At 44.7% G+C, this 27,775-nt stretch overlaps 1 protein-coding gene and 1 long non-coding RNA gene across 4 annotated transcripts in view; one reads left to right on the top strand and one right to left on the bottom strand.

Annotated features, from left to right (window-relative positions):
* Positions 1-5,125: 5,125 nt before the first annotated feature.
* LOC112991316 (uncharacterized) lies at positions 5,126-27,775 on the bottom strand. 3 transcript variants are annotated; one of them, XR_003261270.2, is made up of 5 exons: positions 27,530-27,775; positions 26,195-26,342; positions 9,729-9,907; positions 9,017-9,102; positions 5,126-6,652 (listed from the first exon to the last, which is right to left on the bottom strand). It is a non-coding gene; the product is annotated as an uncharacterized LOC112991316 (long non-coding RNA). The 3 variants fall into 3 exon arrangements; XR_003261269.2 differs by lacking the exon at positions 26,195-26,342; XR_003261267.2 differs by lacking the exon at positions 27,530-27,775 and having other exon boundaries at positions 26,195-26,845.
* The window catches only part of ST3GAL1 (ST3 beta-galactoside alpha-2,3-sialyltransferase 1), a 76,957-nt gene continuing 76,139 nt past the window's right edge, over positions 26,958-27,775 (top strand). Inside the window, exon 1 of the mRNA XM_064507892.1 lies at positions 26,958-27,103. The gene's annotated coding sequence lies outside the window, so the exon portion shown is untranslated. The remainder of the gene's footprint in view (positions 27,104-27,775) is intronic.

Genomic DNA, 27,775 nt, shown 5'->3' with positions numbered 1-27,775 from the left:
GCCCTGAGGGGCACTAGTCTGTCTACCTTCCTCAGTTTGGACATCAAAACCTGCTGCCAATGCTTTGTTCATCTTTCTCTCTCCAGCCCAGGGGAAAGCACAACTGCACTTGCTGAATTCATCACTGTGTGCAAACAGTGTTTACATGACAGCAAATCTATGCAACTTTTCTGCATCCATTTACTCTGTTGTTCAACTAGCAAAAAAAAAAAAGGAAGTCCGTCAGCTCCTTGCCAAAGGGCAAAATAGTTGCCTCTTTCCCATGGTTCATCATGGATTCTTTGCCCTGCCTACAGCCAGCAGCCACAGCAAATTCCTTATATTTTTTTCTTCAAAAATGAAAAAAAAAGAGTTGTATTCTAATAAGTGATTTTTTTTCCCAAATAATAGTTCATTTTTAACTTGCTCTTTTTCACGCCAACCTGGCCCCCGCTGAATATTTCATACTTTCTCTAATCCACAAGCATGTATAAGCCAGGCAAGTCAAAAGGGTGGATGAGAAATAAAAAAACCCAGCACAGCTGGTAACATATGTGAGGGAGGGAGGGAGCAAGCACAGCTGGTCTCTCTCTGCCTTGCAGTCATGTGATGAAGGCAAAACACTCCTGTGAAGCCTTTCAGAAGTCCAAAGGTGTGTTTTCAGGAGGTTAGAAATGAGAGTAGTTGCACTCCCAGAATAGCAGTCTAAGACTGTCTAATAGATTGAAAACAGGACTAGTGGAGCTCAAGTTAAATGAAGACACTTCTGTTCCTAGGAGACTCAAAAATTCCTAGAAGATGTCCTAATTTTCCTAGTTGTTAGTCCCTTTGGTCTTTGCATATCATAGTGTACATTTTGGAGGGATAGTAGATTGCATACGGCCAGAAGAGATTATCCAGTCTACATAACTGAATTTTGCTAGAAAATGCCAGTTTGAAATATCCACAGAAATGTACCTCTTTCAGAAATCTTTCATTGAACTGTAAACTTGTATGGTATGTTAGAGGACTGCTGAGGGGCCCTGGGTCACCCCGGCATGAGGACAGCATGATGGTTTGGAACACAGGAGGCCTCAGAGCTTCTAGGCTCTCTACTCTACTGGTAGGTGCTAAGGACTTTAATCAAACATCCATTCACAAACAGTCTCAAATCCTTAAAAACTTTGTCTTGAATTCTGGTGTGGCTCCCAAATCTATTCTAAAACTCCATAAGACTTGAAAGCCCCAGGCTGAGACGGTATTTTCAGACCTTCTAGGCTATCTGAGGCAGATGAAGGAGTATGGAGATTAAGAAACAGGCTTCCTAGGCTAGGAGCTCTGGAAAAAGCCCCCAAGCCTCTAATTCTTTCCATGTTCCCTCCAAGTTGGGCAGCCCAGGAGCCAGCTAGGAACCTAGAAGCCCTTTGTCCCAGGCAGCCTGTGTGGGTAACCTGCCAAAAGTCACAAACAAAGCTCACCAAAACTTGTACTCATCAGACCTGAGTAGTCTGGTTGAGCACTGATGATCCTCTCTTTCTGAAACACTATCTGGCAGAGCTTCCAAAATCAAAATGTGGAAATGCCAAAGCAATTGTAAATTCAGTTTCAACCAGCACAATTTTTGACCTCCCTTATATCTGTTTTGCTAAAATTGAGAGAGTCATTCCTGACATAGTGACTGGGGAGTAATCACTGGCAAAATCTAGTCAGGATGAAGTTGATTCACGCTAGTATTTATATTTATTATATAGGATGACCTTGCCAAAACCTTATACTGGATTGCTAAACCCATCCTCTGCATAGACAGGAAATATCTGAAGCATAGTATATTTTCATTAAAGTTCAGGAATCACATCTTTATATTTTTTCTAGTGCCACTTTATGAGAAAAAATGCTGGCAGGACAATAAACATCTGGTTGTATAGAGAAAAGCAATAGATGTAGCCTGCCAGACTCCCAATCTCTTCTGTTTCTCATTATCTTGCCCAAATCTTACAGCTCAGCAAGGGAATCCCACACTGATGGGATGTAGCAGAATTTTGCTGATGGCCAAATCTCTTCTTATACAATGAAGAGCATTCAGAGCCAGGTTTTTTTAAAGACAATTTAGTGTGAGTTTATTACCTCAACACCCTGAAAAATCTGTCCATAAGTATTATTCCCCAGTTAGTGTGACAAACGAAGCATAGTGAATCCAAGTGCTACCTTTGGCTTGTTGCAGCACATAGGGCAATCTTTCAGAAGTTGGTCTTTAAATGCCAAAAGAATTTAAAAAGAAACAATCACCCCCAAACCCCAGCTCAGCTCACAGCATCCTCGTTTACTGGTGGGTTTCCCAATCTGCTTGTGTTCATGAATGATTTTCTGCATTCATTTCACAGCAGCAACCCTTGCGAGCAAGATGGGAGGAAACACGTTTGCAATAGGGGCAATACAACATTGTAAACACAGACTGGAAAGCTGTTGCGGTTTAAGACTGATGGTGTGGAAGCTAAATGGATCTGAATACTGAGGCTCTTCCCTAAAGCCCAAATGCTTCATGTAAACATTAAAAAATGAGTGCAAACATTTTCTTTTTTTTTTGTCCCAGTCTGGGACAACCCTTTTGGAAATGCACTTCAGCTTGCCTTTACTGCTAGGGTGACAGCCGGAGCTGAGTAGATGCACCGTGCGGGGTCACCCTCTACCCTCCACCATCCACCCCCTGCTCGTAACCAGCTCTGCAGCCATCGCCACTCACCTGACAGCATCACGAGGTACAGGTGGGAGCTGCCTGGCCTTTTTCTGGTGGCCCATCATCACTGCCCCCACAGAAAAGGCCAAGGAAGAAGGAAAGGGAAAGCCCAGGTATAAAACCCTGGCTCTGATGGCAGCTGCACCCATCTGCCATGAGCCCTTCTACCCACAGGTGTCACAGCCCCTCTTCCCTTCCTTTCCCCTCCATCCACATCCTAGGAAGCTCTTGCCTTGGTAATTATATCTGGGGTATAACTACTCCTCAAATCTACTCAACAGTTTACTCCCTCCCTCTTACCCGTCTTCCTAAACTGACATGACCTACCTAATCTGTGATCCAATCCACCCACCCAGTCAGATGTCTTTCCAGGGAAAAACTTTCACACTGTCCTGGAGGCAATTTTCTAGTTCCATGGTTGGTGAGAATAAAAAAATTAATGCAGCTCGTTCCATATAGAAGCATCAGTCACGCATCGTGTGTACACTACATTCACAGGGTCATAGAAATTAGAGAAATTAGAAAGCCCAGTGGAGTTAGCTGCTCCAGCTAAGGGGCTGTGCAAGATTGTTATCTGCATCACATTAAAGTGAGGAAGGACTCTGGCACTCTCGAATTACCACATCGTTTTTGTTTTCTTGTCACTTTCTTCTTGGAAGAGAAGCGTAGGTATTATCTTTTCCAGACAAAGCAGGTTATTAATTTTAATGAGCAAGCAAGATATGTGCTGTTGAGGAACAAGCTCAAATTAAAATATTATTATTATGTAATCACACATGGATCTTTCACAATTATTTTTAAAGAGCCATGTTTATTTTTGGTTAAAAACTGTGCTTAGCTGACTTAAGATCATCAGCCTACCTATCTGAGGATCTGGCCCAGGTTAGATATATTTGACTCAGTTCTCAGGCTATTATATACTGGTTCATCATGGATCTAGTCCTAATGCCAATCAATTGGTGTGGAAAAGCTCCAAATGGCTTTGGCTGAGCAGGACTGGGCTCAGTTCAGACCACGAGCTTAAGGTCAGTTTCCACTCTCAGGTATAAATCCAGCAGAGTGTCACTGAAATCGATAAGAGATATAGCTGATTTATAGAGATTACACTGGCAGCAGCAATCGACTCACTACAAGAATCTGTCTGTGGCCTCAGTTCAGGACAGCAGAGCTCACGTGCTCTCCATGCCATGAACTTCTTCTGAAATCGGTGAGAAGCAGGACCCGTTGTCTAGTTACCTTCTGACTCTCATCTGAGTTCTTTTAGTTTTAATTGTCTAATGAAGCAGTCACGGGATGCAGTGGTTCTGGGGTGAAAGATCATGTTGCGACTGAAAAGCATCATGTTTGCTGTAAAATTATTGCTATATTTTTGCCTAGTCATATACAAGTGGCCAGCGTCGGAAAGAAAGTATCCTCCTTCACTTTGCCTTCACAGCTGAGGGTCAATAAAAGAAGAAAAAAGTATTTTTATTTGAATTACCCTGTCCTACAGCATGGCTGTGCCAGTCCCACTGCAATAAAGCCTTGCTCAGCCTCTGCAGTGATGCTGGCAGTGCCTCCAGGTATTCCTGTTGTTGCATGATGCCTCCTCCACACTTCCCAGCGCAGGGTGTGACTCCCCTGCTCGCCTTGGTTGTGTCCCAGATTTGCCCCCCCTTGCAGAAGTAAAAGTTCTGCAAAGGTGCAGACCCATGCAAGGATGTAGAGGGTTCCTAAGCTGCTGCTGTGCCTAATCTTTGGCTCTCACCTAAAGTCCAATACAAAAGTAGTGGAGTGCTGAACAGGTGGGGAAATCCATGAGGAGCAAGAAAAACTTATTCATTAGCAGTGATTTGCTGATGATGTGCTTTCTCTGTCAAAACCTGTGACCTGAATTGCTGCCTGTGCTGCTGGAGGGATTATTGGAAAGTGGATAGCTTTGCAGGGAAAAGAAATCAGATGGGTGGAGCATTTATTAAAATAAATGAAGAAACTCTTACTTATACTGCATATAAGCAAAGAGGATGTGATCAGACCAGGTTGCAGAGCGCAGCGGATTCATACAAAACAGAAGTCAGGGATGCTGCAAATTGCCTTCATGCCCCCTTCAGCTACAGCCTCAGAACTGCCTTTCCCAACCGGCATTATTTGCGTGCAGCTCAAATTTCCAATAAGCTGAAGAAAACGCAGCCAAAGAAGTGTCATGGCTGAGGTAGTCCTCAGACCATCTCCCATTTTTTTGAAATCATCCTCCAAAGGTTCTGGAGCTCTGCTGAGGTTTAACGCTGCTGGCAGCCTGGAGTCCTCACTCCGATGATGTTTCTGAGATACTGCTGAAACATCAGGGATCGAGGAGCTTCTGGAGCAGCCATGAAGATGGCAACTCGCATCATCCTGTCCCGATCCAATATTGGGGAGGGTTTCGTTATGATCCCAAGGACGAGATTAAGACACTAAAACCGGTCAAATATCGTACAACCTTTTAACTTTATTTTCCACGGAGTGGGGAGAAAAGGTGGGGAAAGGCAAAGGGGAGGAGAGAGAGAAAGGCGGAGAGAGAAAGAGATATCACCACCTGTGGATCCAGCGGCGTCCCGTTGGTCCTCTTCACCCTGGGTGTAAATTTTAGCGATGCACGTGCAGTAATTACAACTCGAGCAAGGTCCGACCCTCGGTTCCCGCTGAAAAGTTTGGAGCCAAATCGAGGCAAATTAAATAAATAAATTGTAATGACATGTGTGCAGTAGTTACAGCTCGAGTTGGGTGCCTCCGAAGAGGGACCTCGAACAAAGAAATCCCTGGGCAATTATACTTTCCAATCTAAGCCCTCCGCCCTTCATGCAGTAGTTTGGACCAATAGTAATATTTAGGTCTGGGGTCTCCTGCTCCTTATTGGGTCCCTAGGTAGGTTGTTTACTGTTGTGGTTTCTGCTGACAGATGCGTTTTCATTCTTCAGGTCCTGCCCTTATCTCTCAAGGCCCTGACAAATTATTACTTCCCCAGCAGTGATAGTAGGTGTTATTTCCCAAGGTCCAGACAAAGAGAATATAATCTGGACCCCAAGATAGCCCAGACCCCCCCCCCCCCAATCAGCATTGTTTCCACAGCAAGAGGAGGCCCTGCTCCCCAGGGTCCCGGCGCCCAAGCAGGCCTCACTTCAAAGCCTTGACATCCTTCCTGCCGGAGTGTGAAGCACAGGAATGCAAACTGCTGGTAACTCCCTTATCGTTCCCGCCTGCACCAGCTCTGGGGCCCTTTCTCACCAAACTAGGGAGTGCGGCCTAAGGCTTCAGCAAATTTAGCCACTCATGCTAAGCAAGTTTTATAGAAGTTGTGCTAAACGGCAATAATTTACAGTCCAGGTCCCAAAGTCTCTGCCCGATCGTGGTCTGGTTCAGCGCAGGCTCGGTGTGTCCTGGGTGGTCGCAGGGAGACCATTTCGGGGGTCGCAGCAGCTCAGTCCTGTTTCCGCTGGGAACAGATGGCTTGTTCGGGGTTATGGTTTGCTTGCACCTTATGTACCAAGAAATGTTTAAGGCAAAAGTTCACTCATCTGTCCGCCACACACCCCCAGCTTCTGGAAGGATGCATTGCCAGGAGGACAGCTAACCTTATCAGTCACACAGTCCCCTGGGCGATCTGCAGGACAGACTTTGGTCACGCAGGGGTCCCATGATGGAGAAGGTATTCAAACCAGATCTGGAGTGCACTTCTGCAGTCAGCAGCATACAAGCATACTTATCACTGTGTAGTCCCATACACTTTGCTGGGAGGAAAGACCTGCTTCTAGGGTTTTTCCCATGTTTTGAGGCAAAAGCCAGAGTTCAAGGATGACCTTTTCATACTGCCTTGGATTCTTCTTCTCCCTAGAGTCCAAAGGCCTCCGTGGGCAGAGGCCCTGCACCCAGCTGCAGGAGCACTGACATGAAAGCTGCCATACACAGACTTCCAAGGTTGCCAGTTCACAGGATATGTTTTGGCTAGAAATACATTAGAAACAGCAAGAAGTGACTTAAGTAATGAATCAACTGATGAGTCAGCCCTGTAGCAAGTAAAGAAGCTGTAAAATGGCTATTAGTGTAAGACCGTGTTTAATTGGGGTACAGAGAAGGCATTGCACTGCCTTTGATTAACACTTGCTACAATGTCAGGTCTGCCTGCTCAGATCCAAAAACTGCGTATCTCATGCGCATGAAGCTTCATTGCCCACAAGATACTGTAAACAAACAGGCTGTGGGGTGGGGAGAAGAAATGGCACAGGGAGATCAAAGAAGCAGAAAGGGAACAGCAGTGGACTCTACCAAGCAGCCTGCATGAGGTGCCCCAGATTAGCAGGGTCGTTCCATCAAACCTCTGATCTGAATGAGTCATAGGAATGTTGATACTTTAGCATTCCCAATGGTTGTCCTTCACACCAACTTGCTGGAGAAGCTACAAACCCCGCTGTCCCCAAGGCAAACTGGGAGAACATTGTCCAGCAGAAGTTATTTTCATTCATATGGTATCATTTGATAAGCACCAACAGAAAAAGTTTAGGATACACACGTGCACATTAAAAAGAAAAAAGCAAAAAAAAAAAAAAAAAACCCAGATATGTCATTAACACTGCCCTTTATGTACCCTCACTTATAAATCAACATTCCTCATATCCTAAGCACTTCTAACTATATACAGACAAAAATGCCTTTTCAGATCACTTTCTCCTCTGATGAATGGAGTTATTAGATCTCAAAGGTTTTGCTGTTTCTCTACTGTAACATTTCTGTCATTGTGCTTCTGCAAATTGGATGCCGACAAGGCTCTGTGACTTTAACAAGCTACACATTTTCCCTTATGATGTTACACTTTATAGAGATATCAGAGCATATTTTCTTTGTTCCAGTTTGTAGAAACTCATGTTGACTCTTCGAGTAGTGTGGCTGACTTCAGAGGGGAATTATTTTGGGGGTAAACAAACACATCTTTCTTTCTGAGTGTTTTGGCATATTTTAACACACTGCCCTGAAGACTGGGACTGACGGGCGTCACCACTTTCTCCCTCTGCAGTTTTTGGGTTTGATGGTAGTTTATTTAGACTGAAGCTTTGGACATAATGGGGAATTAGCACTGATCTCAGTAGGCCATTTCTCTGTGGTGACCAACCTTAAGACAAACCACCTTTCTCAAGAGAGTGCTGGTGGGATCAGAATCAATAAATTTGGTCCTCCATATATCATCGCTTTCCTGGTAAATAGTACACACAGTTCCTATGCTGATCTAGTGCTTTCTTGTAAAGCGCAGTGGAAAATCCTGCCATGAGCTGCACTTTGCATCACGAAGTTATACTCACCCAGTAAATGCCCTGAAGGCACACAGTAGCTTTCATTACTTATGTTGGTAGCGGCAGTAACACAGCTCCTGTGCCCTGCTGAGACTTGGGCTAATCTGCAGTACAAACATACATTTCCAATCTCCAATACAAAAAATACATTTTCAACAGCATCCAAAGGCCATGCTTTTTTAAGGCTTTAAGCCTTTGTAGGCACTGAATTCACTGTTTCTATGAGTTATACTCCTAAATATCTGTAAAAGTCTGGTTCTAACTGACTTAGGAATTTATGTTCTATTTCCAAAAATAAAGGGTAATGACATGCCCAAGTATAAACGAAAGACAGTTGGATTTGAGTTTGTAAATTAAGCAGCTGATGTGATAACTTGACCCAGGAACCGGGAAAGAGGTTCCTATGAATTTGCATTACCATCCCAGTTTATCTCAGTCTCTCCTTCCCTCTTTCACTCTCTCCTTTCAAAAACTGCCATAACCCAACGTCTGGATCAAATACGCCATCATCACTCATCCTCTATTCTACTTTTTTTCATTAGAATTTATTTATTGTATCTGTTGAAAACATTTGAGACAAGGTCCATCCACAAACACAGAGAAAAAATGAAGTGTCTGCACAATAGAACAGAAGGTAAGGCAGAAAGGTTTCCTTTTTTTCTTCCAGCAATTGGTTTATTTGCCAACATGTATGGTTTCATGTCAAATTTGGCAAATTGTTTCAGCTGACCAAAAGAAGAAGAGGAAGAGGAAGAGGAACAGGAACAGGATGAAGAAGAAGAAGAAGAAGGAGAGGAAGAGGAGATACAATAATGAACTCTGCAGGAGTTTCCCTCTTGCCTAATAAATCATAGCTCAGGACAGCCACACAGGCTGTAGGATAGCTAGGTTCACTTCACATCTAGAAAAACACCCTACCTCTCAATCTACAGAGCTCCACACTCACCCTTTTGCTGAATTTGTTCCACTTTGCATGAGACATTTACATATTTACTAGCACAGCAGAAGGACCCAGGTGTCTTACCTTTTAGGTGAGTGTCAGAGTATCTGACACTGCTGATCCCTCTCTTGCTTTCCCCTGCTTTCTAGCCTGGGGAATAACCATTTAACCTGTGCAAAAGACAATAATAATAAAAATTGTAATAAAAAATCAGACTGAGCCTGCCTCTACATTACCCTGGGAGGCGTGATCCAAGTAAAGCTCGACACATTGCTTGAGTTCTCTTTTTATACCACACATGTCTACAGACTGGCTCTCTAGAAATCCAGGCTGCCCTGTGGCATTTGGGGTCAGCACTGCTCTGAGATGGACCCCCAGGCCACCTTTTCTACTCGGCAGCAGCCCAGCATTCGTGCTTTCAGGCACGCTCTGCAGATACAAGGCAAACTGGGACTCAAACAGTCTCAGGCCATGCTGAATAGGGATGTTCCCTAAGACAAAAAGATCCAAGAAATAAGGTGATTTGGGCACCACCTGGGAAGTGGGAGTTGGTGTGAGCTAAGCCCAGCACATCCTCTGATGCCCCAATAGGTGAAGAAAGTTAATATATTACTCCATTTATCTATGGAGAAGGAAGTGGGAGTAGTTAAACTATAAAAAATGTTAATGACTACAATGGCGCAACTGGTAATTCCTTACCCAAGTGTTATCCCAAAGGATAAGTCAATATTTGGACAGTCTAAGCCCATTCATTAGTACCTTCTGTAAACCCCTCAAAACAAAGCTGATACGTAACCTTTTTTCCCTCGGTTGTGTGAGAATAGAGAGAATGGAAATAAATACAAAGCAATTCTTCACACACTGTATGGTGCATTCTGAACTCCGTGATGGGATTATGTCCTTGTAAATCGCTGCAGATCATCTATCATCAGCCTTTTCTTGAATCCTTCACCAATTTGGTTGTTTAACTTCATACTAAACATGAGACAGAGAGAGGAAAAATAAGGAAAGTGCAAGGTTTCCTAAACACCAGCTGCTGAAACACTCTGGAGACACAGAGCAAAACCACCAGTACCACACAAATCAGCTTTATTTACCTGGTTCCACAAAGAAAAGGTTATTTTCGAACTTGTTCAGCTATGCTGTGTGAAGGAATGGCTACAACATTTTAATGACACGTCAAATACACTTAAATGAAGAAGACAAAATCTGAAGAAAGTAAAATAAATTGAGAAGAGACGGAAAAGGCACACAACTGCTTTCTTATTAATGAAGTAGAGTCCCTTGTGTCTATGTGCTTTGGCTGTAAGTATCTTGACAGATGTATCCATGACCGCTCCTAGCAATTTTTTTTTGTCAGGAGACAATTTATGATGATAATTATGAAGATTCAGAATAAACAATATTTGAATAAAGATTTTAGTCCCATGGCAGTGATGACCAAGAATGATATTATAAAAGAAATAAAATGTGTCTAATAATGTCTTCATATTTATAAGCCTTATAAAAACTGCCCGAAACACCATTACTCTGAGATATTCATACTAAAAACCTAAACTTTGTTTTCTCCATCCCCAGCTGGCCTAACCAAAAGTCATTAAATCTTCTAGGTTGCAGGCAAATCTGAAACAGCCATACAAAATACATATGAAGAGACAGATTAGTGCTTCAAACAGACAGATACTTGCTGTGGCAGCGTACACAACAAGAGGCGACTGAAGAGCCTGGCTGTCTGAGCAGCTAGGATATGCAAAGTTAGGCCAAAACCTTTCTCCCTCTCACAATAACTAGTCAGTTATTTATATGCACCAAACCAGCCCCAAACTCCTTCCCCAGCAGCCTGCTGATGAGGCATGTTTGTGGGGTAAGGAAGACATGAATTTTCCATCCTGGGCTTGAGTTAGGCAGGTAATAAACTGTACAGGGTGTTTCTCCGGCACTGGCCACAGATTCCTCACTCACAAACTTTTCCTGCTGGAGGCTTCTTTTCATCCAAACAGAAGTTCCCATGAACTGGCATTTTTCGATAGAAAAATGATTAGTCAGAAAGAGTGGGATTCATCTCATCTGGTTTTTGGGGTGGGTTTTAAATCCACGCCAAGACAAGTGTCTACCTGTAGGTTTTTACATTTGTGGTAGACATTTCAACTCCTATTGCAGTTAGTGGAGACCCAGTCAACCCAGTCAGTGGAGCTAGTATTACTTTTCAGCTGACCAGTAAGCAAGAGTATATGCTGGGAGAACTGAGTGTTTTCAGAGTGGTCCATGAGCCATGTGCTTGCCTGCCTTCCCTTCTAGCAAAGGTACCATTAAGTTCACTCAAACAGAGCAGAATTTCATTTCATACCTGTGTTATTCTTCCTAAGAAAGCAGGCAAGGATTTTGGCAATAGCAGTAAATCAAGAATCTCAGCCCATCTTGGCTAGCTTCTCTTTTCCCCCCAAAAGAACAGTTCATCCCATCTTCATCACTGTGTAAAAAATGACAAACAACCTTGCTAGAGAAAAGGGAAATACAGAAGACTGCTAAGTTCTGCTCTCAGAAGCTCAGATTTTGAAAAGCTGCCCAGCACTGTAGAGGCTTGTTCCTGCTTCTGGTGGGTCTTACATGGCTCAGCGTAGTGCTGTGCAGATATACCCAACCTATATCTGCACATGCCAGCTAAGACATTGAAAGTAGGCTAGCCATGGATAATAAAGTATTCCACCCAGGCGATTAGCCCTCCTGAAAAGCAGGATAAATTAGGCAAGAAAGCCTAGCTGTCTCGTTCAGAACTGTTTCGGCATCTTTATGTGCTATTGCACTGCTCTGTGTAGATACCCTTTGACTTGCAAGCTTCATTTATTTCACCGAAATTAATGCAACAGCATGTAGTTACTATGGAAATGTGGGCTACCTGTCTATCTTAGGCTACATCCAAACTCGTGTGAGCTAGTTCTTGCTGTGCCCGAAGTTTGCTGGCTCCTGACTACAGCCAGACTGCAAGCTAACATGTAAACAATGCTGGATGATCAGGGACAGTGAACATAGCTGAAAACAGGGAATTTTGCTCTTCAGTAGCTATGGATTTTTTCAGGTCTTCCTGTGTACCTATATGTCCTGTGTACAACCACAAATAACCTTTGATCTTTACAGAGCAAACAGTGATGTGACACGTCTCCCATCCTCGTTGTTTGAGCACCAGCATATGCTGCTTTCATTTTGCCTTAAACAGTGGAGCTAGGGAATGCTTCTAAGATATGCTTTTGACTCTAAAAGGCAAAACTTCACAGCGAATGGAATTCACCCAGTACCAAAATCCTCAAAGCCTATGAAATACCTGTGATGCTGGAGCATCCTGTATCTCCAGGACTTCTGAGATTTAACAGACATGCAGCACTTATGTTGGCCTTCTGCATAAAGGGCTCAATTTGTAGTTACCAGGAGCAAGCGGAGCACTTCCAAGAGCCTTGATGATCTGTTTGTGGCTAGGAAAAGGGTGAACTTCATCAAAATCATGATTTGCTGTGAGTTATTCACTCAGGCATTGCTGGCGTCTGGCTTTACTGCTGCTTGTTCATAATCTCTGGAGAATCAGACACCTGAATATTGCCATGGTGATTTTATTTTGCTGAACCTTTTCTTCAGAAATAAACCTTTGTGACCACTGATGGCTCAGTCAGCAGGTTTGCTTGCCTGGTGCAGCTTACTGTGCCACACAAAGTTGTGCCGTAGCATATTACAAGGACAAAGTTGCTCTGAATTACTGTAACAAAGACAATCTCCCTACCAGGGTGGCATGGAGACATTTACTCTGCTCGGAGATCAGAGAACATCTGTAGAGCTTCCTACTACTGTTTGCAAAAGCACCCTGCCATTATCCAAACAGTCCTGCTGGCAGCTGTGGGAGGAGGGAAGGGACATAGCGCTACTGCACTGTTTTATTTGCAGCCCATGAGCAAAAGTAGAAGTGTGGCTTGGGGTAGTGGTAATGGTGATGGGGAAGTGTTGAGACGTCCCAGCAGATCTGCTTCTGAGCTAACTGGTGCTAAAAAGTGTCAGACAATACAGACTATAAGTTTGGAAGCATATTTGGGGTAGATTTTGAAAAGCGCCTGCAGGTGCAGAAACCCTTCCAAGATTTTTTTTTTTTTTAAGAGTGCTGGGCAGGGGACTCAATGGGAGTGGGATGACTGTGTGGTTGGGGATTTTCCAAATCCCACCTTCTGCATTTTTAGGAATTCAGTACCTTTGAAAACCGCCGCTGAGCTATACAGATGTCTCTGGGGACTTTATCTCTGGAGGTTTGTATCTTTGGATGTTCTTCAAATTCCCTACAAGACTGAAGTGCCTCAGGTGCTCTCTGACATCAGACAGGGAGGAGGGGGCTGTAAGCTGCAGTGAGGGTGATTAAAATGCTCCTTCACAGTTATGGGGAAGAAATGGCATAAACAGCTCGAGCTGTTTCAAAGGTGGTTCCTGGAGAAAGGGAGACAGGGGCGAGAAAGTGGCAATCTTGAGAAGAGGGGAGGCTTTATCACGTCAAATTCTCTAAGTGCCATCAAGCCAACAACTTCAGGAGGTACTAAATTTGCAGATTGTTTCTAAGCAGTCTAAGGAAGCTCAGTGACCATGCAACAGCAAGCCGCTGGGGGAGGCACTGATGTGTCTGAGCTTTCGTCCCTGTCACACCTCTGCATTTCCAAGTGAACCGTCTCCTCTGAAATCTTCCATTATATGAGAAGGAATAGATCCAACTTGTTAACATGCCGTGCTCCCTCACACAGGCTTTCCTTTGATCCTTCTTGGTTTTGTTTTTCCTTCAATAGAAGAATTTATTTTAATTCCTCTTAAGCTGAAGGAATCTGGTTGCTGTTATTTTGTGCTGTTAATCTGCTGCCCTCCCAACACACCACAGCCCTCCCCCACCAGCAGAAGCAAAAGAAACAGAAATAATGGGAGAAGATGGGAATAGGATCTGAATTACAGAATTGAGGTGGTTATTTTGAAAAGTTCATTGGATAGTCCATTTCTCAGTACAGGCATCATCTGCCATTTACACTAGAAAGGAATCTGCTGTCTCCGTGCTTTGTCCTAACATATAGCCTAAGCCTACCCATGTCAGAGATTAAAGTAGGGTCTTGGTTCAACATACTTCATAGTCATGAAAGCTTGAGCTTAAATGGAAAGGCTCATTTTTAAGATGCAGGAACCTACGGCTAGCAAACAAAACAGTTAAAACCCAGATCCAAGCAATCATGAGCTTTCTCAAGACTGATGGTGTTGTGATGATTGCGAAACCAAGAAGGTCTGAGGAGCTCTGAGTCAGTGAAAGCTAAATTAGAGAGAAGCATTCCGTTATACCGGCATTATGTAGGACAAAAAGAATATATGGAGAATGTCCATTTTTCAGTAATAGCGGCAGCAAGGCTAGAAGGAGTCATGGTTGTTATCTCTGCTCACCTCCTGCATAATGTAAGCCAGTGTTTCACTGATGTTTCCCACACCAAGCTCAAAACTTCTGGCTGAGCACAAAAGCTTATTTTGGGTGGCACAGAGGAACTGTAAGCCTTGCGTAAAGATGCCAAGTGATGGGTAATGTCCAACTGACTCAGGAGAGGGATGTTACAATGAGGGCTTGGCTTTGGCCTAGCAAACCTCCTGACTCACGGCTCACGTGTCCAAATTAGGACTAGCCTGCACCTGGCACAAAAATCAGCCTGGCCCCTATCTTGGATGGAAGATGGTGGGCCCTGAACTTGTTCAGAATTGATGCTCTTAGCTGCTGTCTCTTAGCAGAGAGAGAAAGAAAACAGAGCAGACCATATAGAAAGACTTCAAGTAGGTAATGAACCCTAGCCCTAAGGAGTTAATTCGCCTTCAGGAAGATAATTAAAACTCACAGGCATTCCAGCGCACAGGAGCGAGGGGAGTGTGCTCTTCATCCTTCAGCCTTGCTAAGAGGCAGCAGCTAATGGCCCCTATCTTGGCTGCTAGTTGCTGATTGTGTGAGTCACTGTCCAGATCGAAGGTGGAATGAAAGCTTCTTGCTGAGTACTTTCACCTTCTGGTGAGCCTTTGACCTCCTCCTTTTTCTGAAGAGTTTCCAGGCTTTAGCAAGGAGAAACAGGATGCTAGAACCAGTGGCCAAAGAGGTTTAACCATTGAGTGATGAAGTCAGGACTTATTCTTTGTCCCAAAGATAGATCTATCTAGCAGTATGTCTCTCTGATTTGTCCTACTTACTAATTAGCCTCTCTATGAAAAGCTTGCACCTTATGTTGTAAATATGTTTAGCTTCAGTTTCCAGACACTGGGTCTCACCAGGTACAGTGAGCTGGAAGCTGCACATAGCAAGCACAATGCAAGCTGTGTTTCCAAAACCTACACCCATACCTCCATCAGGAGTGGTGCAAAAAGGGTGGGTTAAGGTGAGTACAAGAAATCCAAGGCAAAATCTGGTTTGGCAGACAGGATTTGTGAACTGCATAGAGCCCTGCTCTTCATCTGACACTGTCTCCACTTCTCGACTGCAAGCTGAACAGCTGAGGTCTCTCCTTGGACCCTCGACGTGCTGTGGTCTGCAAGCACAGAGCATTGCCAGCTCCACGTGAGCTTTCGGCAGCTCTGCGTGTGGCTACCAGCCTGCTCGAATGGATCACAGGGTGGGGGTGAGGGCTGGGAATCAAACCATCCCTCGGGTGGGCTTGCTGTGGGGTAGGTAGGAAGCTTTGCTGCGCACTGTTTTCCTCTTGAGTTTAGTGTGGGCTAATGCATTCCAGAGATTCTCACTGATTTTTGCAATAATGCCAAATTCAAACACATGAACTAGGTCATCACAAAATCACAAAATCAATGGTAAAATATCTCTCCATTCAATGCTATAGTAAATATTGGACAGTTTTCATTTGCCTTCTGCTTTCTGAACTTTCAGGGTGCACTCAGCACCTGTTCTCTGTGCTCATCGAAGCTAGAAATATGCTTTTTCTTCTAAATTATGAGATTTCCCCAAAATCACCTGTTTCCAGGAACTGGGGATTTCAGTGAAACACTGATGAGAAACACAGGGTAGATAGCAGTTCTGATGCATTGTACTTGCTCAAGTGGTGGCTGTGATTTTTTTCACCTCAGATTTTGTTACAGATGAAGCCATAACACGAACCACTTCTGAAAGCACACAAATACTTGCCTATTACATCAGCGATTTAAATTCTGGGTGTTCATAAATGAAAATTCCACCTTCTAAAGCTGAGCATTAAAAAGTAGAAGCTTTTTCCAAAAGTCTGCTCATAACTGGTGTATCCAATGACACCCACAAATCCAATGTCGGAGTTAGAATTTGAACTCCATAGTCCTTAACTTGCAGCAACACCCTCAGCCTCTGCATATGCTACCTTGGGAAATGAAGCTCTATCTGAAAAAGCCTATAAATTTGAAAAATAACTCTCATAAAAACTAATGTGATTTATGTAAGCACATTAAGGGGAAAATACCCTGAACAGTTGGTTTAAGTGCTTAGACTTCCTAAACTTAATATTTCCATATGGTTGCATAGTAATTTTAGATTCTTAGTGTCTTCATACCCTTCTCTGTTAAATTTGAGAAACAAATCAAGGTACCGGCATAAAGAAATTAAGAGTAAAGAACAAAGATGTCTGCAATGAGCATTTGATTATTCCCTCATGAAGCAATGATTCTTTCCACAAATTCCCCTAATCCTTTAGCAAACATTATTTCAATTGTCACAGGATTGTTTGTGTGATGTTGCGAACAGATGATTATAAAAATCTTTTAATATAAATAATAAGCAGAGAAATGGGGGGAGAAATGAACACTGTACAGTTTATATATATTTTTTAAAGCAGGATTATATTAGCTAAAGATTAGTTCCAAAAATACCAGAAATGGTTTGAATTCTTACTGAATCACTCCATGCCTCTAACACTTTTTCATTCATCCTGCAAGATTTTCACTTTTGCTTAGTCCTTAATATTTTTGCAGTGAACCACCACTAAAAGCTTTGTTTTATCTGTAGCTCTAGAATTGCTTATATGCCAGCTTGTAACTAAAAGTACTTTAAAAACTAAGTGTTTTAAATTTGATTATATAAACCAGCACAACCTGTTGTGTGGACCTTCTCAAATCAATTGAAGCCCACATTATATTGATTTAACTGAAGCTGATCCCCTACCGACTAACACTTAATGGACATAAATCACTTTTAAAGCAATGTGAGGGATCTGTGGTGGGGGTATTGTGGTCTTAGCTGAACTGGCTCAGCTTTCAGACTGCAATAGCAGATTTTAACAAGAAGAGCCAATTCTTCGTAAAGAATCTCTGCTCTAACATGATCCGTTCTGGCTTTCCCCGAAAGAAAGCTATGGCATGAGCATGTGAGAAGGTAGCACTATAAACAACCAGTACAGCCTGCCTTCATCATCTGTGTTGGACCAGTTTGTGGTTAAAAACGAGATCGACAGGAAACTACACAGCAAGTCTAGGCTAAAACTTGGTTCTCTAACAGGGCCTTGACATCTATGGGGACACAGCCATAAGTAAAAACAAATGACAACACTTGTTCAGCACTGCTGCCTATTTTTCTGACAAGGTCTGAAATCAGAGCTAGAAATCATGATGGAGCGAGGAAGCTGAGGAAAGAGGAAGCTTGGGCAAGACAGAGAGGAGGGAGGGACAGGGATAAGGCATGCTTGAGCTGCTCTTATCAATTTGTGGTAGAAGAACCCCAAAATAAATAGGGAGCTCTGAAGGGAACACCCCATCTCACTTCTCCTAGCTAGCAGCATGTGGAATCCCTCCCCCAGCCCCATCTGCTACCCAGGTGAGTATATAAGATATAAATATACATTACCAATAATATTTATTATACAACAGCATTATACCCAGACATGCTTAAATGGGGAGGAGGTGTTGGTTAAGAGGAGGGATTTCCATAACGATTCCCTCCTTCAGACCTAATAAACCACTACAGAGCAATGGTTAACACTGACATATAAACACATTGCATTTAAAATAAAGGGAACCTGCCCAGCTACGTGAATCCTTTGCCTTTCGTTATGGAGTCTGTGTAAATCTCATCCTGTCTTCTTCAAGTGGAAGAGACAAAAGCCATCAAGAATGTATTCATTGTTCTCTGCTTTATAGCTCAACAGATGTAAGTATTTATTTAAAAATAAAACATCTGGCAGCTGTCTGGCTGGGCTAGTGGTTGAGCCTGGTATGATTAGATACAACTGAACGGCTAATGCTAAAAAAACAATTTGGGGGGAAGGAGCTGAAATCTGTGGTGCTGCAGGGGATGTTAACATCAGGAGAATGGAAAGCAGATATGGAGCAAAAATACCAAGATTGATAGTTACATAATCTGGTCTTTTTCCAGGAGGACCATAAATATTAAGGAGTTTTCTCATTAGTGCCATATGTCTCTCATTAAGAAGATACAATCAATAGAAAATACAGACTGTGGACAACGTGCATGTTGAAATCCCGCAATATCTCCCTAACCTAATTTTCAGTGAACCATCCTGGCGTGTGCTCTCAGCGCTTACAGGGCGGCATCCCCGTACGCTGGAATTGAAGTCGTGCATCTGCTGGAGATGCTGCAAAGTTTCATCAGTGCAAGAAGTTGGCACAGAGGGGAGAGCCAAGGAAATGATTCAAAGCCGGAAAAATGACTTAGCCGGAGAGTCAGATCTATCTTTTCTAAATAGAGAGGTCTGTAACGCAGGCATTGCCATAAGAGGTAGTCACCGCAGGTTTCCTTGATTGTTACTAGAGAGAAACAGGAACTCAGGGAGAGAGAGATTCATCTGGTCTGTCTTAAACATACACTTTAGGATGAGATGAACGGTGCCCTGGAAGGCTCATTTCTTTGCGCTGACTATAAAGGGACATTATGGTGACTAGTGCTGTGTGGACATCTGTTGGGTAGACGTCTACATCTGGTCAGATATATTCCACCTGAGAGGTAGAAAAGGCTCAGTCTACTTAATTCATGAGAAGCAGATCAAAGTGCTAACTTGATTATACTGTAGAGGACCTTCAAATGAAGACAGTCCTGTTACCAACGGACTTTGTTATCTAGCAGAGAGAAATGAGAATTAACAGCTGGCAGCTGAAGCCAGATACATGCAAGTAAAATTCAAAGTGAGTGTTTTTGGGTTTTTTTCCAACAAGTGAGACAAACTATTGCAAAATAGTAGCAAGAGAAGAGGTGGATTATTCATCTGAGTCTTCGAAGTCTCTCTGAAATAGCTGTTTAGACCAACACTCCTTGGTTCACTTAACAAGGATAAACCCCTGTGGACTGTGTTGCTTCAGAAACCAGATCAGATGACTTATCCAGATCATGTGGCTGATTCCTGTTTTAAATTTATTTTAAAGCTTGCATACCGAAAAGTCCACACTCTCCTCCATTCTGCTGGAAAAGAAATGTGAAAATACAGCAGATTCTTTCAGTTGCTAGAAAACAGAGCGAAGGCTTTTTGACTGTAACTATATCTTGTGCAGTGATGGGGATTGCCATAAGGATTTGGTCTGCACAGATGAGAACATCTCTGCAAGCAAAAAGGGCCAAGTCTTCTGAGCTGCTGCATCCTGAAGCAACTGTTCTTCAATCTTGCATCTCCTTTAAATGGCAAATGTGGATTAGACGGATTAAATGTGTTCAGCCCTTTTACATGGTACCAATAACCATCCAGTTCCATAACCATTCAGTTTCTGAGATAAAGAGAAATATTTGCTCGGAGTTCTACATTTTCGGCTCAATTTGGACCCTAGAGAATTCACTAGAAAATCTCCCCCTGACTCAAGTAAATGGTGCCAATCAACTCTCTTGACTCCTCTGAGGAGCAGAGCTAATGCACCATGGGGCAGCTGGGAGGTGAAGTATGTGCTGTGCTCCGTCCTGATGTGTTTTCCCATACCGAGTCTTGCTTTACTAGTTTGCCTTGATCTAAAGGAAATGTTCTGTGTTCATGATGGATAAGTCCTTGATCCATGGTGGGGACTGCTAGGCACAATCGCACTGGAAACGACACAGATGTCATCCAGTACAAATAGGTTTTAATACAGCACAGAGAAGGGAAGTGGAACAACAGAGAAACAGAATATTATATGTGGTAGGATAGGTGTATTTCTGGAGTAAACAGAGACAGGCTGTGTCAGCGAGAAGAGCCCTGAAGATACAATGGAAAAAAAGGGAAAGCAACAGCCCAGGATTTTACTTATGAGATAGCTGTTTATTTTCAGCTCCTTCTCTATGATCCACACTCCTATGATGTATACTTCACACAGGGACATTTTCATGGTGGGAAGGGTAGAAGAAAGGGAAGACATAGTAAGTGTCCTATGAAATAAAAGATGAAGATAGGTCCCCAACTGATGCAGATCATCATAGATCTATGGAAGGTGTAAAAAAGTGATTTATGCCAGCCAAAGATATAGCCCTGGTGTCTGAAGTTATTGACAGATCAAGTTTCAGTGCTCAGGCACATGGTGTCGGAGAATCCTCTACCGGGGGAAAATGTTCCCCTAGGGAAATGGTAGGTGACTGGGGCAATTGCAAAGGTATTGCAGGCTTGCACGAATTCATGAAGCTTGCTTTGAATCACATCCTTTTCTAATTAACAGTGGTAAAACTGAAATGTCAGCTTGTACCACAGCAGTTCCCCCTATTCCCCCCCCCATCTTAGTCAGAAATTATTTTGACTCTTCAAAGTACAATGGCAAGAAGAAAAAATGCAATAAAAACAAGTACTTTCCCCATACACCATCTAACACAAATTAACAGTGGAAGAAACTGAGCAGTAACTCATTTTATGCTGTGAAAACACAATTGAGCTGTGCAAGCTAGCTTCTTTTTTAAAAGAATTCCTTCCTCCCCCCTCAAAAATAAATCTTTAGAAATTGTGTTGTGGAACACTCTGTCTGCAGGAAACTTTAATACTGTAGAATATGCGACTGATTGTGGAAACATATTAATAATACTAGATCTAAGTGGCACTTCCCATGACAAATAACTCCCTCACTGCAGCGTTCTTCTGGCTTGTGATAACCTCAGTGCTCTCGCGGGACCCAACCAGGCAGAGCAGGCAAAGCCCTTTGCTCATCCAAGAGGTCAGGGAAGGGGCCTGGAGTGCTGACTCTGCTAGGGTCAGCACGATCTCTGCCAAGCTCTTTAATGCCTTCATTTCTTTATTTCTTTCAGCGCAATAAAACTGATGCCCTCTGTTAACGATGTATATCTTTGAGCGCATGCAATGTCAAACTACTTTTCTTAATATAAGGAAATGTGAGTCTGACTCATCAGCTCCAGTTGCTTTCCCTCACAGGAAACCGGATCATAAAGTCTTCTTGGGAAAGTATCAAGCCCCATATGTAAACACCAGAGAGTTTGCTCTTCCTTCTCCATAAAAAGTTTTTCTACATCCTTTTGTCTGATGGTTACCAACATAACATAATTCCAGCCTGAATGTATTCACCTGCAGTTTATACCCATTTCTCTGCTAGTTGCTATAAATTCCCCCCTTCCCTGACATCCTCTTCCTGAAGAATTAATCCACAGCAATTGGATCGCCCCTCAGCTTTCCTTTTGCTAGGCTGCACAAATCTCATTTGCCTGTTTCATGGCTTCATCCAGCTGGCAGTTCAGAGCCATCTTGTATACCAGCATCTTCCTCCTCCTCAACTGGTGGCGAGTGAAGATCTCCTATCTCAAGTCAGATGATTTTATCAGTGCCTAAGGGTGGGATCCACCTCACTTAGCAGTGAATGTAGAAAGTCAGCTTATGCTGCCGCACAGGTTTTCTTCCCCATGTCCTGATGAGAAAATATTTTGAATCCTCTTTTCCTCAAAGCATCAATAACTTAGGTCTGTCTATACTTTCTAATATTCCATGCTCAGCACACATGGACCTTTCTCATTCCACCTTTAGCTTCCAACATAACTACCAATTTTCCCGAGTAGCACCATTTCATATGCTTCATCAAAGACCAGGCGAATACAACGTGCCACACCATTATTTCTCCCTAGAGAATCAGTTCTTGTCTCAATTAATTTTGTTTAAACTTTCTCTGATAAACACAGGTCACATCTTATCCCATTTTCTACTTATCTCTGTATCTTAAATGATTTTTTTCCGTCTGAATTTGTTCTAAGACATCACACTGTATTAAGCTTAGATTAACTCTCCTCTGGTTTTCTAAATCACTTATTTCCTATGTCTTAGATAGGCTACATGCTGAGTTCAGCACTCGTGGTTTACAGAAAGATCATCTTCAACTCTTTGAGCTCTTTTGTCCACCTATTGTCTTTAAAGAAATTTCTTAGATTTCCCAGGTTTGCCCTTCTGAGTCTGGGGACCTGTAGTTACAGTCTTCTTTTGTTTATTATGTAACTTAAGTGGAAGCAAGTCATAATCCATAACTCCAAAGCCATCTTTGATGGCAAGCTTTTCTCTGGTGGTCAATTTGTTAATTGACCTCTACAATAGCTTTTGTGTTGATTTTTTTTTTCTTTCTTCAGTGAAGAATTCTGCTAGCTTTTGCACACAGAAACAATGGGATATTTCGTATTAAATATTTCGTAGTCTAGATCTGGGAAATTTAAGTCTTCCAGAACATTGCAATTTCTAGACATTTTTTTTCCCCTAGTAACATCTCAGATACTCAGTTTCGTATCCAGCTCCAAACCTGTGGGTTAGCAGCAGACCTCCAGCTCACCGTCCCTCCCTGGACAGATTCTGCCCACACCATTTACCCCAGCTAGTCACACATGCTGAAAGGGACTGTGCAATGTTAATATTGAATATTTTCCCCCCTATACCTAGCAAGAGGGACTCTCTTCTACCTTAGGCACATTATTACATGCTCTCCCACCATTGAACACAAACACTGTTCAGTAGTAAATTAAGCAATGTGACCAACATCTGTCAGGTGTGGCTCATGGTTTTTCTCATCACTTTCCCTGAGGAAGGCTTCCATGTGCAATTAGTGTTTTGTTTTGTTAGTGTGTTTAACTTAATAAATACAGCATGTACAGCCCTGGGTACACGTGCGACATCCTTCGAGGAAAAACATTTCTCAAACAGCACGGAGGCACGGCTTGTGCGCTTATGTGACATTCAAAAGAGACGAAATGGTTAGCTGGTGCTGATCAGATGAGCACATAAGCCTGACTTGGAACAGGCTCTTCTGTGTTACTGTATTTGTTTTGTTTGAGCCACAGAAAAAATGCATTCTTGTCAAAATGTTTTTTTAACAGGCTTTGCTTGCCATTCTTCTTGTGGGCTGGAGTCTCAAAAGCAAGCCTAATAGACACTTCAACCTAATCAACAGTGCTTATTTTCTGAGCCGGAGTCTAATCTCACTTTCGGGTTGATTCCTGACTATCCTGGAAGACAGCTGAAATGAAATAAAATGAAATGACGCTAGTAACTTTGCACAATCACCATTAACCCACACGTTTTTAAGGCTTTGCCAAGGAAAAGCAGAGGATTTTCACCTGAAATGGCTGGGAACTGATGGCACTCAAGGCACTGTGGGATCAAGACGCACAAATGTAAATCAGGCAGATTTTACTGCTGTGACTTTCTGTAGTTGATGCCTGAACTGCCAAAAAGGATCATTTATGTTCCGGAGATTACTCATGTTATGTGTGCATAAAACACTCAAAAGTGCATGTCTGTCCCTCTTTGCCATATACTTACTTATCCTCAACCTATTTTTATGTGCTTATGCTGTTTGTTTTGTAGTAAATTATTGATTGCTGATGAACGTTTCTACATGAATTTTACTTCCTATATCTTGACAGATGTACCACTGTTGTGTCTATTTTAATATCCTACCAGTGTTTTATTCTTCTCTCGTGTTTATTCCTCTCAGGCTTTATATTGTCCTTATAGTGAAGATTTTGTTTATCTAAAAGTATAAAAGCAAAGCAATATTTCACAGTTCCGGTTCTTTTTATGTGTTTGCTGAGGGCTTGGTTTGAGCTCCAGAGTTGCTGAAGCTTTCTGCAAATCAAGCTTTTGGTGTTTACTGTCTGTTTTTATGTGCTGTGATACTGAAAGTTTCCTGGTCTTCATCCTCAGATGCTTATGGAGAGCCGGCTGTGCCATATGACAACCTTCACCTGCAGTGGACAAAGTCCTGCCGTATCAGCCCTCACGGATCTGAGAAGGTGAAAACGTGCCGCTGTTACCATTTGGCCTGGAATGAAATCCTGCTCCGACACCAAAGCTCCCGGATGCGGTCCCGTGCACGGGCGATAAGAGCGCTGGCCGCGTGCCAGCATCCCCCGACCTCGTTCAGCTCCTGAGAGCAACCACACAGGCACGTTGTGTTCTCCTTGATGCTTCTTCAGTTCCTTTTTGCTTCTTTTTTTTAATGCCTCGCCAACCCAATTCTGCAAAGTGTGGAGGCTGCGGACCTGCCCTAAAAGCCCACGTCAATCTTTGAGCTCATTTTGGTTGCCTTCGGCAGGCTTTGGATCGGGGGAACGGCCCGCCGTTGGGTGGACTCCATAACGAGATGTAACAGAACTGCCGCGTGCTGTCTGCTAAGCTTCTCCCACAGAAACTGAGAAGACCAGGCTGACCACGCTCAATCAGTCTATCCACTATGCCAAAGTAAATCATCATCAACCAGATTAGAACTACTCTAAAGTCTAAATTCCAGTTCCCATAATGTGTCTGTTGTGGTGGTGTAGCAATCCACACAAAAATGAGGGCAGTGCCTCTTACTCATCCAAATACGACAGCGGAGATAAGGCATGTATATAACAACTGTCTCTCCCAGTAAAGAAGTTATTTGGAATTCGATTACTGTTGGTGTTCCTCGGCTCAAGGTTACAAAGCCTTGCCAGGTGCCCTTAACCTCAGCTAGCTGTGCCAGCCAACAGGTCTCTGTTTGTGCAGAACGTAACAGACACCTATGATTAGCTGATGCAAGAATATATATAATCATGCAGAAAATAGCCTTGTAATATCCTCCGTAAAGGGATCTACCTGCAAGGAGTTTGGTGCTGGCCTGGGGACGTAATTCCTGCCTCCATCGCAGGGTTACCAATCCCTCATGCTACATCAGCTGCGATGGCAACTGTCCAACGTGTCCATGCAAAGGATGGGCTCCTTTGGAGGAAATAGGGGAGCTGCTGGAGGGGCACGTTACTAGGCACATACCCTACCGTAACCGCTCTTCTTTCCCCCCGTTGGGAGCCCTTAGCTTCCTCCCAGATTTTTCAGAGCAAGCCAGCCATTTCTCACTGACAATTTCCCCCGGCAAGAAGAAATAGCTTCTTGGCAACTGCGTGCACGCCAAATGCTGATGGTCTATTTTAACTTCTTCTTCTTGGCCTCGACACACTGGCAATCGACTCGTTTCAAAGATGGCAGATTACCTACTGAAGAGGGAGCAAATGAGGAGAGAGCGAATAAAAGCCCCAATTTGCACGCTCTCAATGTGGGAGCTAACCTTACGTCTTGCCGAAATACTTCAGATTGTTTTTTGGCCTCGGAGAGCTTTTAAAATAATCAAGATGATTTTGTTTTAATTGCAACGCCGGAATAACTATAAAATATAAATGAAGAGCTGGACAATCCAGGCAACATAAGGAATAGTGTGGAAAGCAGACCGTGAAGCTGAAAACAGGGCTGATTTTCAATGTCCACAAAGTTGGTGCCTCCTCCCCTTGCTGTAGCAAGGAGTTAGGGCCTCCTGCCCCCCATAGCTCCTGCCGTGGGCCATCACGAGGTGGGATTACAGAGCGAGATGAAACACATTACAGCTCCTTTGCATCTCCCGCGGGATGCGGGTCTCCGAAGGGGGACAGCCGTGGTGATGCCCACAGCCGGCTCACCGGTGCGTGTAAGGGGGAAAGTGGTGTAATTGCTCCATCTCTGCTCTCCTCCGATCGGTGCCAGCGGTAACGATTTCCCCGTTATGGCTCGTAGACTCCAGCGCTTCACCGTGTCGGTGCAGAGGAGGGTACAGATCTTGAGTCTTAAATTAAAAAAAGCGTTTGGGCTCCAGCACTGCATGTTTGTGAAATATGTACTGACAAGACAAAAAAAGAGTGTTCTACATGGCCTGTAAAACATATGTTAAAAATTCTGCATCATAGACCAGCTTTAAATTATTCATTTTTAATTCCTTCAGCCTTGAAGGGCCTTTAAGCACTGACTGCTGAGGAACAATCCTGCCACTGAGGGAACAGCTATAAAATAAAATAGCGGCTACTTAAATTTATAGAGAAAAACCTTTTACCTAGGCACAGTTTCGGAATTTTAAAATATGAGTAAAGGGCTGGATCCCCACTTGGTGGAAACCGATACAGCTGCTTTGGTGTCGGCATCGCTATCCCCACCACCAGCGGCTGGAATCGCTGGCCCGGAGTTCAGGATAAACAGTTCCTCTGCGGAAGAAGACACTGGAGATGTGCACAGATAGTTCAGGCTGTTTCATATTCGCTGAGCTGTTGAGGAAAAGCTGTCCGGGAAACGAACCCTGGATTCCTTCCCCAAAACATTCCCGCGGCACCTATTAAGGAAAGGCCACAGTACCAAGGGGGCAGGATCCAAGCACCGGGTTGCGCCCTGAATTAATCACGATGGCACTGTCAGAGGGCACTTCCCACCTCCCCGCCCATGGGGCGCATCGGGGACGCCGCGAGCATCCCCGGGCGTCACCCGAGGGCAAAACCGACACGAGGGGAACGGCCCCACGCCGGCTTCTGCGGGAGGGGCCTTTCGTCCTGCTGTGCGCGGCCGGCTCAGCCCTCCCCGTCAGCCCTCGAGGGGACGGGACTACATTTAAGGTGTGATAGTTTAGGGGCGGGGGCAGGCGTCCGCGGGTGCCCATGCCGTTAGGAGCAGAGGGGGCCCCGTCGCGGGGAGCAGCCCCCGCCGATGCTCGGGGCTGGCGGGGGGGGCGCGGCGCTCCGCGGGGCGGAGGCGGGCGGGGGGGAGGCGCCACCGCCCTGCCCGGCTCCGAGGAGGGGCCGCGGGCCCCCGCCGCCGTCCACGTGGCCGGGGGCGCTATATTAGGGCCGCAGGAAGCCGGGCCGGGAGGGACGGGGCGCCCAGAAAGGCGCCGCGGCTGCAGCCACCGCGGCGGAGGCGCCGCCGCCGTGCCGTGCCCGAGCCATGGGGCCCCGCCGGACCCCCCGCGCCCCCCGTGAGTACCGCGGCGCCGCTTCCCGCCCCGCCCCGCCGCCTTCCTCCTCCTCTTCCTCCTCCTCGCTCCCCGCGAGGGCAACTTTCCCCCCGCCGCGCCGCCGGTTCGAGCCCCCGCGCCGCGTTACCTGCCGCCAAGCCGCGGCGGCAGCCGGCTTTTCCCTGGCAGCTCGGCTGCGAAGTTTTCTATTTTCACCCCGCCAAGGGATGGTGGCCGCGGCTGCATCCCGGCGCCCCGGGCAGGGAGGCTCTGCCCCATCAGCCGGACGGGGGGTCCGCACTGCCTGTGCAGCGCCGCGCACACGGGCACCGCGGAGCAGCCGCGGCCGCAGGGCGCCGCCCGCGGGCTGCGCGGCACCGACCCGGCGGCGGGAGCCCTGCGGCCCCCGGGGGCCAGCCGGGCTCGTCCTGCACCGGGGCTCCTTACCTATCTGCTTTTTTCCCACCGCCTCGGGCAGCTTGGGCGGCAAAGCGAGCAAAAGCCGCCTCTCTGCCTTAGGTACCCGCTCGCAGGGTTGATTTCCAGTGAAGTATGCATCACCGGTACCGGAGGTTAGCAGTCGGGCTGTTAGGTGTGCTTTAATTGCGCTTGATGCACTGATCTCCAGCGTGAGCATGCATCCCCGGTCTGCGCCGCGGCTGCCTGTGAGCTCGGCGTGCATGAAAGCAAATG

The sequence above is a fragment of the Dromaius novaehollandiae genome, chromosome 2 (genome assembly GCF_036370855.1).
Source record: "Dromaius novaehollandiae isolate bDroNov1 chromosome 2, bDroNov1.hap1, whole genome shotgun sequence".
NCBI lineage: Eukaryota > Metazoa > Chordata > Aves > Casuariiformes > Dromaiidae > Dromaius > Dromaius novaehollandiae.
The sequence above is the reverse complement of the archived record's forward strand: the minus strand, read 5'-3'. Positions and strand labels throughout refer to the sequence as shown.